The 12311-nt window shown below is 55.1% G+C and overlaps 1 long non-coding RNA gene across 1 annotated transcript in view; it reads left to right on the forward strand.

Annotated features, from left to right (window-relative positions):
- The first annotated feature begins 8626 nt into the window (after positions 1-8626).
- The window catches only part of LOC124245008 (uncharacterized), a 5412-nt gene continuing 1727 nt past the window's right edge, over positions 8627-12311 (forward strand). Inside the window, exons 1-2 of the long non-coding RNA XR_006890162.1 lie at positions 8627-9806; positions 10009-10198. This is a non-coding gene — a long non-coding RNA (uncharacterized LOC124245008). The remainder of the gene's footprint in view (positions 9807-10008; positions 10199-12311) is intronic.

The raw sequence follows: 12311 nt of genomic DNA on the forward strand, positions 1-12311 counted from the left end.
ACTTACTTGTTTCTAAAAAGTCAGAAAGTGTAAATAAACTAAAAGAAGATTTAAGGAAACTGTCATGACCTCCCCCACCTCCCCCCAGGATTTGCTTTCCTCTAAACCCCGCTGAACACGTGTGTATTTTTACACCACAGCACACCGGGTGTGCTGTCTGGAAACACCCCAGTTGTCTGGACATTAGCCCCCCATAGGGCTGAGCCTTCCTTCCTGTGGTCACCGAGGCAGTTTTGACTTCTTCTTATCGCAAAATTTAAATCTTGAAACGATGTGCCCTCCCTAAATTTAGACTTGTAAACCTTAAGAACTCATTGAACCAGATTTCTCACGGTGATAAAAGTATTTATTCCTTGGGAAGAAGGTGAAAGAGACACCGGTATTATGTTGAAAAAAAAGAAAAACCCTTCCTCTAACCCAGCGTCTCTCTGTGGCTGTCATGCGTCTGCGTGGCCGGGTGGGCAACAGACTGAATAACATGTAATTACTGTGCGTTGTGTGCCAATGGGCTTTAGAAAAACTCTTCTTCACTCCAAATGGGTACAAATTTAAAAGTAAAGTAAGGAAGAAATTAACTTATTTCATCAATTGTATTTCAAGTATGCTCTGTACTAGAGGCTGAAATGATTTGGAAAAACAAAAAGTGGTGTGTTGGTTTCCTGTGACGGCCGTAACAAATGACCAGACTTAGTAGCTTAAAGCACCAGCAACTGACTCTTACACCCTGATCCAGGATATCTCATCTCAAGACCCTTAACTTAATTACATCTGCAAAGACCTTGTTTCCAAATAACACATCCTGAGGTTTAGGGGAGACAGAAATTGGGGGGAGATGCTATTCAATTCATTAGAAGTGGTACCGAAGATTTTCAGAAATAATTTTAATTAAATTATTAATAGATAATGTATTCACATTATTCACAATGCCAAAGAAACTTGAGGATGCAGCATGTTTCTCTTGAACCCCAGACCCGAGTTCTCTCCCCAGAAGGAAGCAGGATTGTCAATCAGTGCCTGTAGTATCCTTTCAGTCACGTCCTGTGAGGCCCCTAGCCCATCCCTGTGACTCCCATTTTTGCCCCGCTGTGCACACCTGTCCTAAACCCGAGGACACATGTGGACAGTCGCTCATCCCAGCAACCCCGGGGCATCCTCATTCTTCTTTCTCTGATGGCTCCAACAAGTCGGTACAGGATATTGCAAGCACTGTTTTTGGTTTACAGCATTTTTCTGCATCCATATGAATTTTTTATTTTCTCTTCCCTTTTTGGATTTATGAAGCATCTTGTCCTATTTTGTAATTAGCGGTTCTGATTCCCAATTAGAGGTAGCTATTTTTTTCTCCACGTTCCTCCTTGTCATTTTTCTATTTAAGAAGCATGGAAAAAATGAGAAATTTACAGAACAAAGAGCTGTTTTGCATTGCATGAGGATTGACTTTGGCCGTGTCAATATTCAGAAAGAGAGCTGTCAGGAAGCGGCCCCTGCAAGCCTGGGGATCCAGCAGAGCGGCTCCCACCGTGCGGTTCAGACAGAGTCCTCTCCGGCCGCCGCCATGAAAGATTCATTGTCTTTCCCTCAGAAAGCGATGTGTGTTTTCCCTTCCATAGTGACGCCATTATACCAAACATAAGATGAATTACTGTACAGAAATCCTAGCTGTTCACCCGCCGTCTTTCAGGAGGTCCAGAGTGTGGCTGTCTCCTGAGATTCTGTCTAGAGGTATATTGTTCTTTTGGTGGTTAATAACATGCAATCACCTATTCGAAAATGAAGCCCTGGCTGTTCACTTATAACTTTTATCGGTTTAATTACCTAACATGTTGTCTGAGATAGAATAACGGAGTCTTCTCTGGTAAGTGGATCAAACTTTGTGATTATTTATTTATCCATTCACCTAAATATTTATTAAGCTTTTCTTTTGCATCATGGACTCTGCTAAACACAAGCTATGTATATGGATTCATGGGTAGAAATAGTCCCTTCTGATCACCTGAAGATACACAAGCAGCAATATTTTGTGTCCACCGAGAGAGAGAGGGTGCTGAAAATAGCAGTGGTTTGAACAAAACATGCAGTATATTGTCCACTTACATGCAGGAAGGCCATCAAGAGGCACTCTGTGTTTGAGTCTCACAGTCTCTTTCTCTCCTCACCCTCACTAACAATTCCTGCTGCTTAGTTTCCATTCTCATAGCAACCTCATGGCACAAGACTGTGGCTGGAGCCCCAGCTATTACATCCAACATTCCAGGCAGTCAGACAGGGAAGGGCTGGAGGACAAACCAAACACCAGCTGCCCTCTCATCTTTTTAAACCGTTCTCCCAGTTTCACCCAATGATTTTACTTACCAGCCAGAAGCTGCCCCTATCTTTGAGGGAAGGAGGAGAAATACTGCCTTTCAGCTGTGTACGGGGCTGGACAGAGCTCTGAGGCTCTGGTGGAAGGAGAGGAAGGAAGCTGATGCCCAGCTCACAGTGGCTCAAAGAGCTCATGTCTGCTTCCAGAACCTTCCATGCATCCCCATCAAACTCCGTGGGCTGGGACCGTCTCTGTAAGGAAAGGCTTCACCCCATCCCCAAGAAAGTCCAGTAAAGCTTGCTTGTTTACGAAGACTTGCACATGACAGGGTTCTTGTCGTTATTTTGGTGCGATGTTCTTGTGCTTTTTACTAGAGGAGTTTTAGTCAGCTTTTCAGTTCTTGTTATTTCCAGAATTTGACTAGATTCTTTTTCACGATTTTGAAATGCAGATTTTGCTCTCTGCGTCAGTGTCCAGGGTAGTTGTTGACTGACTTCTGGGGGGTTGTTCAGGCTTTGCCGAAGTGGGCTTTTAAAAAAAAATGTTTCCAATCTGAGCTCTATCTCACCTCCGCGGAGAGCAGCCCCCGCTGTCACCCCGGACGCTGACGGCCCAGCCCCAGGCCGGGGCGTGGTGACAGACAAGGGAGCAAAGGGTCGAACATCACCCCATTTCTCCCAAGTCTCAGCTACAGGAAATATCTGACCTTTTTTTAAAAAAAAATGGTCTTTCTGAAGTTGCAGATTTGCACGGCTCCATAGCGCAGGGTCAGGTCTCTGGAAGGCTGACCCTGTCCCCCTCTCTCTCTCTCTGTCCCCATCCTTCCCTCCCGCCTTCAGTGCCTGACCCCGGCCTCGGGTCTTCTCTATCCACGTACTGAGGTCACTTCTTGTGGCCGTGGCTGTGCTGCCTTCCTCACCTCTCTGTTCGGTCCCTTGCTCAGACTAAGCAGAGGTAAGCTCCCCTGTGAGCCAGGGCAGGAACGGCCATGCCGTGGAGCTGTGAGGGGATTTAACACGACCCCACACCCTCAGCCCCAGATGAGCGCCTCTCCCCTCCGCGCGGCCAGAGCTGGCCTGGCTGCCTCAGTGGCAGTGGGATGCCCTCAGCGTGGGGGTCTTCCTGGTAGGGAGGTGGCTGAGGGTGGGAGACAGCCCTGGGAAACCCTGAGAGAGAGAACCACCTGGGGAGGCCGCAGAGGGAGCGTGGGAGGGTGCCGGCCAGGGTCTGGGGTCCGAGGCTGGGAGCCTGGGCTGGCGGCTGCCACGCCGGAAGGGCCGGTCCCTCGGTGTTTGGACGGATGGCGGGCAGGGCTCGGGCGACAGGCCAAGACTGGGCGAAGCAGAGGGTGGTCCCGAGAGTCCTACAGTGGCCCAGCGGGGAGACAGCGGGGGCTCTGCCCAGACTGGGCTGAGGAGGAGGGACAGGCCGGCAAGTCGGTACCGGCCTCCCGATCTGGGACGGGGCAAGGAGCACTGCAGGGTGAGCCGGGGGCTGCGGAGCCGTGACAGGGTGGCGGCCCACCCAGTTGGGCCAGGATGGAGGCGTGAGCAGCCACCTGCTCCGTCAGGCGCTCTGTGCGTCATCAACCCCACGTTTAGCAGGTCCTGTCAGCAGCGTTGTCCCTTACAAAGAGGCCTGGACTGGCCTCAGGTCAGCACCAAGAGCAGGGGCAGAGGTCTTGGAGACGTGGGGACAGCACATCTTGGCCAGGCCGGGCCCAGCAGCGCCTAAGGCTCTCGATGAGCGCAGAGAGCATCCTCACGCCCAGGCCGTGCTCGCAGGAGTGATGCTGGCCTGGTGAGCCACCGATGGTCAAACAAAAGAAACACCCACATCAGGACTCGGCCACAAACCCGGAAAAATACCATCTGTGCAGCCAGTGGGGCACTCGCTGTGAAAACGGGGATCCCAGGACAGCGCGTCAGAGACCTAGGGAGAGCTGTGGCAGACCGAAGCTCCACAGGCCTGCCCAGAGCCGCTTTCTCCTCCCATCGGGTGAGCACAGGACGCTTTCCCCACCCAGCTGGCAGTCACGAGACCCACATCCCAATCAGGTCCACCCAGCCACGCGTCCTGGCTCGCCCTGCAGATGCCTGTCATCCTTCACGTGGGGCGGGGCCTTGGGTCTCCCTTCCGCTTCACCCTCACCTTTGCCGTCCGTCCCCTCCTACCTGGCTGTGCCCCAGTCGCCTGGGCTACTTGCACCTCCAGGCTTCATTTGACGTCTCTGTGGCCGTTGCAGGAGAGAACGTCAGGAAGGAACTTCCGCACGGCCACACCCGGGGCACAACTGTCCTGATCTGCTGCTTGGCCAGGACACCAGCGGGCAGTCCTGCTCAGGCCGACACAGGCCAGCGGGTCACCCTGGGGATGCCTCAAGAGCAGCACACGCCCTCACTGTCCGTGGCCTCACTCTCCTCAGCCTGCCCAGCTGGAGCCTTTGACCGTCTGTCCACGGGGCCTGTGTCTTTTGAATTGGTGAGAGGTTTGTGGCATATTCTCAACATTAACCTTCATTTTTCTATAAATAAATTCTATTTCAGCTGTCAGAAACTAGACTCTGAGCCCATGGTGGCCGACGGCTGCTTCTGAGATCCAAGGACTGACGCTGCCTCCCCGGGTGGCTGGGAGGGGGCTTCATCTGGCCCCCCAGCCAACACGCAGCTGCCCCCCCACCTGGAGAAGTTGGTCGGGGGCTTCACCCACTTGAGCGGGGCTGCTGGGTGGCCCCTCACTCCCGAGGGCAACACCTCCACATCCTGCCCTCACTGCCCGCTTCCTGGCCCTATTCTGGGGACTGGAAATGCTTGGCTGCTCCTCCGAGCCATGGAGGCTGAGCCGCCCTGGGTCAGGTGGACGCTGCTCCTGCACCACGCACTCAGGGTGCCCGGTGATCTGCCCAGGCCCCACAGCTCAGCCAGCCAGCGTCCTGCCAGGAACGGCTTCGTCCTTCCACCTCACTCTGATCAGGGCCCCCCCTGCTTCCTTGAGGACCAGTGAAGATCCACAGACCCAGGAAGCCCGCCCGTCCCCATCACCCACCTCCTCCAGGTCATCCGGCGCTTTCTGGAAGCAGCTCCAGGCTTGGGCTCACACCGTCTTGCTCTGCCTGGCTTTGCCCGGCCGTGTTGCACAATTAGAGTTCATGCTCCCAGGGCATCACGCCATCTAACTCCGCTATGTCTGCCTCAGCGGCTCGCTGGGCAAGAGGGCATGGGGTCTTGCAGATGCTATTTGTGGTTTGAATGGGGACAGTCCCACCCCAGACCCCAATGGGGTGGGGGGCAGCTCTTCTAGCACAGGACTAGAGATCATTGAAGAATGAGCTCTGGGAAGCCAGGGAAGTGACAGGTGCTTCAGAGGCCTGTACAGACGCCTCCTTCAATTTTGCCCCAGGACCCTCTGCCTCCCCGAGTCCCAGCCTGTATGACAGCCTTGTTGTTAGTGTGATCCAGTCAATTCTGACTCCTAGCGACCTGATGTACAGCAGAGCAGAGCTCTGCTCCGTCTGTTTGCACCACCCTCTCACCTTCCAGTGCTGTATCAGACAATGCCATGCTGCCATTCACAGGGTTTTCATGGCCAACTTTGTCAGAAGTGGGTGGCCAGGTCCTTCTTCCTGGTCTGTCTAGGCTGGAAGCTCCACTGAATCCTGTCCACCATGGGCGACCCTGCTGGCATTTGAAATCCTGGTGGCAGAGCTCTCAGCATCACAGCAACTCGCAGCCACCACAGTATGACCACTGACACACAGGGAGTGTGGTTCCCAGACGGGGGCAGGAACTCAGGCCGTTGGCGTGAGAGAGGAGAGTCTTAACTGCTGGACCACCAGGGCTGGCTGTACCACAGCCTAGGAAGGTGGAAATCCACACCACAGATTTGCTGGAAGCATTCCTGCGGGGGACGTGCTGGTGACAAGACCCCCAGCTGACATTAAGTCTACTCAGGCCCCAGAGGGGCTAGTGTGACTCACAACAGAGCCCGCCGCCTGGAGCGACCTGGGATCAGACCAGGAAGCATCCGTGGCTCCCTCCCCCGTGGGGCCTGGCTGGCTTTTCCTTGGGCCAGTATCCAGCAGATCCATCTAACCCGGAAATCCTCTGAGCGGACTCAGCCTGGCGAGATGCCTGGGAGAATCGAGGAGCTGAGGCCCCGGCCTCACATGCGCCCACAGCGCCCGCCCATGTTAAAAGAGGCGCAGACACAGGTGCAACCTGCGGGCAGGCCCAGGACCGCCCCGAGGCAGAGCCGGGCCGCCTCGTCGTAGGAACGGAGCCCGCTCAGGGCCCCACATTAGCTAAGAAAGATGCTCCGAGCAGGAGTGGCCCGTCTCCCCCACGGCCGCAGAGAACTCCCGGGGATGCGTCCTCGTCCTCGGAGCGTCTGGTTTTAGGGGTGGCGCTGCCCCAGCTGACCTGTGGGACACATCAGCGTCAAGTGGCCCCAGGAACAGAGTGGGAGGACCGCCCCATGGAAGGTGGCACCACCAGGTCCGGGCGGGAAGGCGTCGTCTGCGGGAAATGCTGCCCCTGATTTCAGAGGAGCCCATCTCACGTGCTGTTTCTCTGACTCAGTTGCTCAGAAAGGACACACCATTGTTTCGAATTCCTGACCTCATCTCGTGCTTCCCTTTCTCCTCTCTGAGATCGCTCTGCACACTCAGGGACGGCCGAGTCGTGGCCTCAGACCCGCGGGGTTTGGGGGACCAGAGACAACACGGCCCTGCTCCCGGAGCGAGGGGTGAAGGGGTTAGGGCGTAGTCTTCATTTCTGGGGGGACTGTTAGCCATCCTAGCCCGAGGAGCACACATTTTGAGGGAAGTTCCCTGGAAATGGTGAAAGGCAGCCCACAGTGGATGTCGCTGTCGTTCTCACTGTTGTCTCAAGTGGCTGTTCATCGAGTCCCCAGTTTACCAGGCACGTCACTACGTTGTGGCCACTGAGCTGGTGAGGACACGGGAGTCTAGAGAAACCAGGTGGGAAGCCTCCTTCAGCTGCACTTTCTCACGTCCCAGCACCCCTCCACCGCCCGCCTGCATCGAGGAAGCTCCAGCCCCCGTGTCTCGGGGGTCGTGGCCCTGGCAAAGCCATTGGACCAGGGGAAGCTGTGTGCTCGACGCGGCCAACCAGAGCCACTTCCCCATGAACTGGGCCCTGGGCCAGGGAGAGCGCCAGCCCTCCCACTGGTCTGCGAGCTGTGAACTCAGGAGCCACAGTTCAGATGTGCAGTCACGAGACACAGAGGGCGGGAAGGCCCGTCTTCATACAGAGGGAAGTCGGGCGCAGAGGAGGCCGGAGGAAGCTCACTGCGTGGGGGAGAGGGCTTCCTGTCCCCTCGCAGAAAAACTGCGGGAGACCCACCATGGGGTATGACTGCAGGTGGGGGTGACCAGGAGGGCACTGTCCCCACCACGCTGGGGGCTGTCATCTCCGGCCTTGGGATGCAGGCCTTCTATCTGGGCAGGGGCTTTAGAGGACCTGAGAGGAGGACTAGGGGATGTCAGGGTGGGCTGTCAGCTCCCAGGGTCTTTACCAAGACTGATGCACAGCGAGCTTGAGCGTCTGGTGCCTGGCCATCGGGGAGGCTGCGTGGAAGGTGGACGTTCTGATCAAGACACTGAGCAAGCACCTCGGGTCACGGCAGCAGCCAGATCTTTGCTGCAACCCCTTCGTGGGCACAAAGTCTGTGGGTGACAACAGGAGTGAGGTCTCAGCAGCTGGGAAGAGGCGACCTGTGAGGTGTCCTCCACATGGAGGCACCAGTCAGTGGAGCTTTCCCAGACACTTGCCGTTGTTCACGCCCACGAGTCGAGGTGAAGCCCGTGGGGTGGCATTCACCTGAATGCTCATTGGGTCACCACTGAGTGTAGGACCCCATCAAAGGCACAGCAGAGCAGAAAGGGTAACAGCAGTTTCTGGTCTGTGGCCTCGAGGAGCTTACGGTAGCGAGCAGGAGAAGGAAACCCAGCATCGCCGAACCTCAGCCAGATGGTGCTCAGAAGGCAAAGAAAGTGCTGGGTCCCCAGAGAGGGTGACACGGTCTCATTGTCTGGCTCAGCGGAGGCTTGTCCTGCCCGTCCCTGAAGTGGCCCTTTACGAGGGGCAGGACCTCAGGTGAAGATGCAGACAGAGGGTGTCTTGGATGCAGGGCAGCCTGTGCCAAAGCAAGGAGGTGAGAACATGTCAGCAGGGTGCATGGGACGAGCTGGTCCTCAGGCAGGACCCGGCAAGGGGCCCATGGCGCTGGGAGGGTGTTTGGGTCAGAGGACCGTGACCGGGTGGTCCTCAGGGAGAGCGGGGGAGGGACGCGCCCTCGGCCAGCTCTGCAGCAGGAGCCAGCGCCCACGACGAGAGCACAGCTGCGCATCCCAGTAGCAGGCAAGATGGTGATGCGTGACCTTGGCCAGGCGCACAGTGCGGGTCAAACGTGAGTCTGGCATTGCTGTGCAGGCACTTGGTGGACGTGGTTAACCTTTACCATTTGTAATCAGTGGACCTGAGTAGAGCGGACGAGCCTCCACGATGCGGGGCCTCCCCCGCGCGGTGGAAGTCGTAAGAGCAAAGACTGAGGCAGTCCAGAGAAGCAGCAACTCGGCCTCAGGACGGCAGTGTGGAAATTCTGCCTCAGTTTCCAGCCTGTGGCCTGCCCTAGACGTGTCAGACCTGCCAGCCCCACAGTCCCGTGAACCACTTCCCATAGCCTGTTGGTTCTGCTTCTCCGGAGAACCACGTTTTAATGCGTTCAGGCTGCTGTAACAAAAAAGACAGACTGGGTGACTTGTAAACAATAGACGTTGATTTCCCGAGTTCTGGAGGCTGGCAGCCCAAGATCAGGGTGCCAGCTTGGTCCGGGTCTGGCGAGAGCCTCTATCTGACTTGCAGAGGGTGACACAGCTCCTGCGGGTTTCTCTTGGGGCGCTTGCCCTGGGAGCCTTCAGCAGCCGTGTAAGAAGTTCTGCGGCCCTGAGGCCAGCACGTGCAGAAGCCATGTAGAGGGAGAGACGCTCACGGAGCCCAGGGGTGGGTCTTCCCAGCCAGGTGCCAAGTATGAGATGAAGGGGCCTTTGAGATGACCCTGACCACACACGCTGTGTGACAGCCACTGCATGAGAGACCCCACCAAGAGCGGCCCTACGGAACCAGCCAACCCCAGACGCATGGGCCACGTGGAGTGGAGAGCCTAGAAAGATCTGTTGCAGGCACAATGCTGTTCTCTGGATGTTCGTCTTCCCACAGATTCGTGTATTGAAGCCCTGAACCCCAGGTGACAACATTTGGAGGTGGAGCCTTTGGGAGGTGGTTAAGTTTAGACAAGGTCATGAGGGTGGGGCTCCGGTCCCATGTGGTTAGCGCCCTTACTGGAGAGACCCTAAGAACTCGCTCTCTCTGCCACGTGAGGATACAGGAAGAGGCCACCGTCTGCAGGCCAGAGGAGAGCTCTCACCAGAAACTGGGCCCACTGGCACCCTGATCTTGGGCTTTCAGCCTCCAGAACCATGAGGGTAAGTGTGTTGTTTAAGCACCAGTCTATGGGATCTTGTTACAGCAGCCTGAGCTAAGGGACACAAACAGGTTCCCCGGAGTTATCTGAGTCAATTCAGATGCCCCTTGGGGAGTTGGCTGTGGGTGCCGCCCCTTGCCACTTCCGCCCGCAGACCAGTGCTGGAGGGTCAGCCAGTGAGTCCGTCTCCATTCTCTCCGTAGGGGAGCAGGCACCCACCCCTGCGACAGGTCAGGGGCGCACCCCCAGATGACTTCCTGCCGAGTGCTTTTCCCCTCTGTCTGTGCCAACCCTCGGGGTCCCAGCCCGCCCAGCCTTCTCCTCCGGCCAGCCCTGGAGCAAACCCACCAGGCCCTGTCCTCAGACGGAGGTTCCAGGAAGACATTCCTCAAGGTTTGTTACAAAATTCACACAGGTTTTAAGGCAAAAATACTCCTCTTTCTACTCGGGATACACACACAGAAGGAATTTGGGCGGTCCAGTCGACCGGGGGAAGTTAAAACTGAACAGATCAGCATTCTAGGAAAACTCTTGATGGGTTTTTTAATTTCTTCTCCTTTTAAAGGTTTTCCTGTCAAGTGTTCGTTTTGTGTGTGTGCAGACAAGATTTAGCCCGACTCCCCAATCTTGCTCTCTTTTTTAATAAACCAGCGTAAAGTAGAATTTATTTACATAACGCAATGATCCGTGAAGGTTACCATAACACCAAGGGACTATATTAACCGCTTGAGTGGAATTCATTAGAAATTAACTACCACTTAAATTAATTTTCCCACAGTCACAAGGCTGTAATGGCGGGAGAAGGGACCGTCCATCAGCGGGTGCTGACAGGGGACCTGTCACAGCCGTTATTTATAGGTGAATGCGTTAACCCGCTGAGCAGGCACACTGGGCCAAACCCGGGGCCTCCAGACGCATAAAAGGCCACTGCAAAGGTCCCAAATTCCCCTTATTAATAAGTAATCTGGCCTCACTAGCCCCACGCTTTCCCACCAAGAAGAAGGGGGCCATGAAGCAGCTCTGCTCATGGTGACTTACAAGCATGGTGGGGACTCCGTTTTAAAAACCTTGTCATAAAACCTGTGCTCTTACAAACAGAGCCTGTCAGAGTAATTGCAGCCTTTTCTGAGAACCTTTCTGAGCACTGGGTGCAGGGCCTAACTTCAGATTAACTGCCCACAGTTGTCCTGCAGGGACTTCTGCAGACATGATCACCCCCTGGGGCAGGGCCAACCTCCGATGAAGAAATCGAGCTGGCAGGGGACGACCAGGTTTCCTTGAGAAGGGTGAAGAGTGTGCATATGTGTGTGCATGCATATGTGTGCAAGTGTTGTGGTGTGGTGTGCATACAGGTGCACACACGTGTGGTGTGTGTGCAAGTAAGTGTGTGTTCACATACTTGTGGTGTGTGTATACACACACATATGCGTGGTGTACATGTGTATGGTTGTTTGAAAGTGTGGTGTGTTTGCATGTGTGTGTGAACGGCATATGGATGTATGTCCTAATGTATGATGTCTACATGCACACTGTGGTGCGTGTGCATGTGTGGTATGAGTGTGTGCACATCTGTGGGTGTGCATTGTGTGGTGTGTGTATGCTCATGTGTGTGGCGTGTTTGCATGTGTTCCTCTGTGTTGTGTGTATGTGTGTGGTGTGTGTGCATTATGTAGTATGTGTGTGCATGCTTGTGGTGTACACGTGTGTGACAATCTAAATTGCAAAGCAGAGGGAAACTGCCGTGCCCAAGGCTACTGATTCTGGAGTTTTGGGGGAAGTGAGAGCCAAATCTGGCAGTGAGGACCTCCATGGGCGTGTCCTAGAGGACACCGTCCAGCGTCAGGCCATCACTGGGCTGCCCACAGTGTCCCTGAGGGGATTTCTGAGCCTAGGATCTGACACCCCATTTGGACAGAATTTAGTGTGGCTCTCCCAGGACTGAGGACAGAGCACCCCACCCTGTCCTCTCCAGGCCAGAAAGCTGAGAGGTGACCCGGCCATGGACTGGAAGGGGAAGGGGTCGCAGAGCCACCACCTGGCTGGACCCAACTGTCGCAGTGTAAGAGTGTGTGAATGTGAGTGTGTGCACACGTGTGTGAGAGTGTGTGAATGTGAGTGTGTGCACACGTGTGAGAGTGTGTGAGTGTGTGCACATGTGTATGAGAGTGTGTGAGTGTGCACACGTGTGTGAGAGTATGTGAGTGTGTGCACATGTGTATGAGAGTGTGAGTGTGTGCACACGTGTGTGAGAGTGTGTGAGTGTGTGCACATGTGTATGAGAGTGTGTGAATGTGAGTGTGTGCACACGTGTGTGAGAGTATGTGAGTGTGTGCACACGTGTGTGAGAGTGTGTGAATGTGAGTGTGTGCACACGTGTGAGAGTATGTGAGTGTGTGCACATGTGTATGAGAGTGTGTGAGTGTGCACACGTGTGTGAGAGTGTGTGAATGTGAGTGTGTGCACACGTGTGTGAGTGTGTGAGTGTGTGCACACGTGTGTGAGAGTG

Source organism: Equus quagga, chromosome 9 (genome assembly GCF_021613505.1).
Source record: "Equus quagga isolate Etosha38 chromosome 9, UCLA_HA_Equagga_1.0, whole genome shotgun sequence".
Lineage (NCBI taxonomy): Eukaryota > Metazoa > Chordata > Mammalia > Perissodactyla > Equidae > Equus > Equus quagga.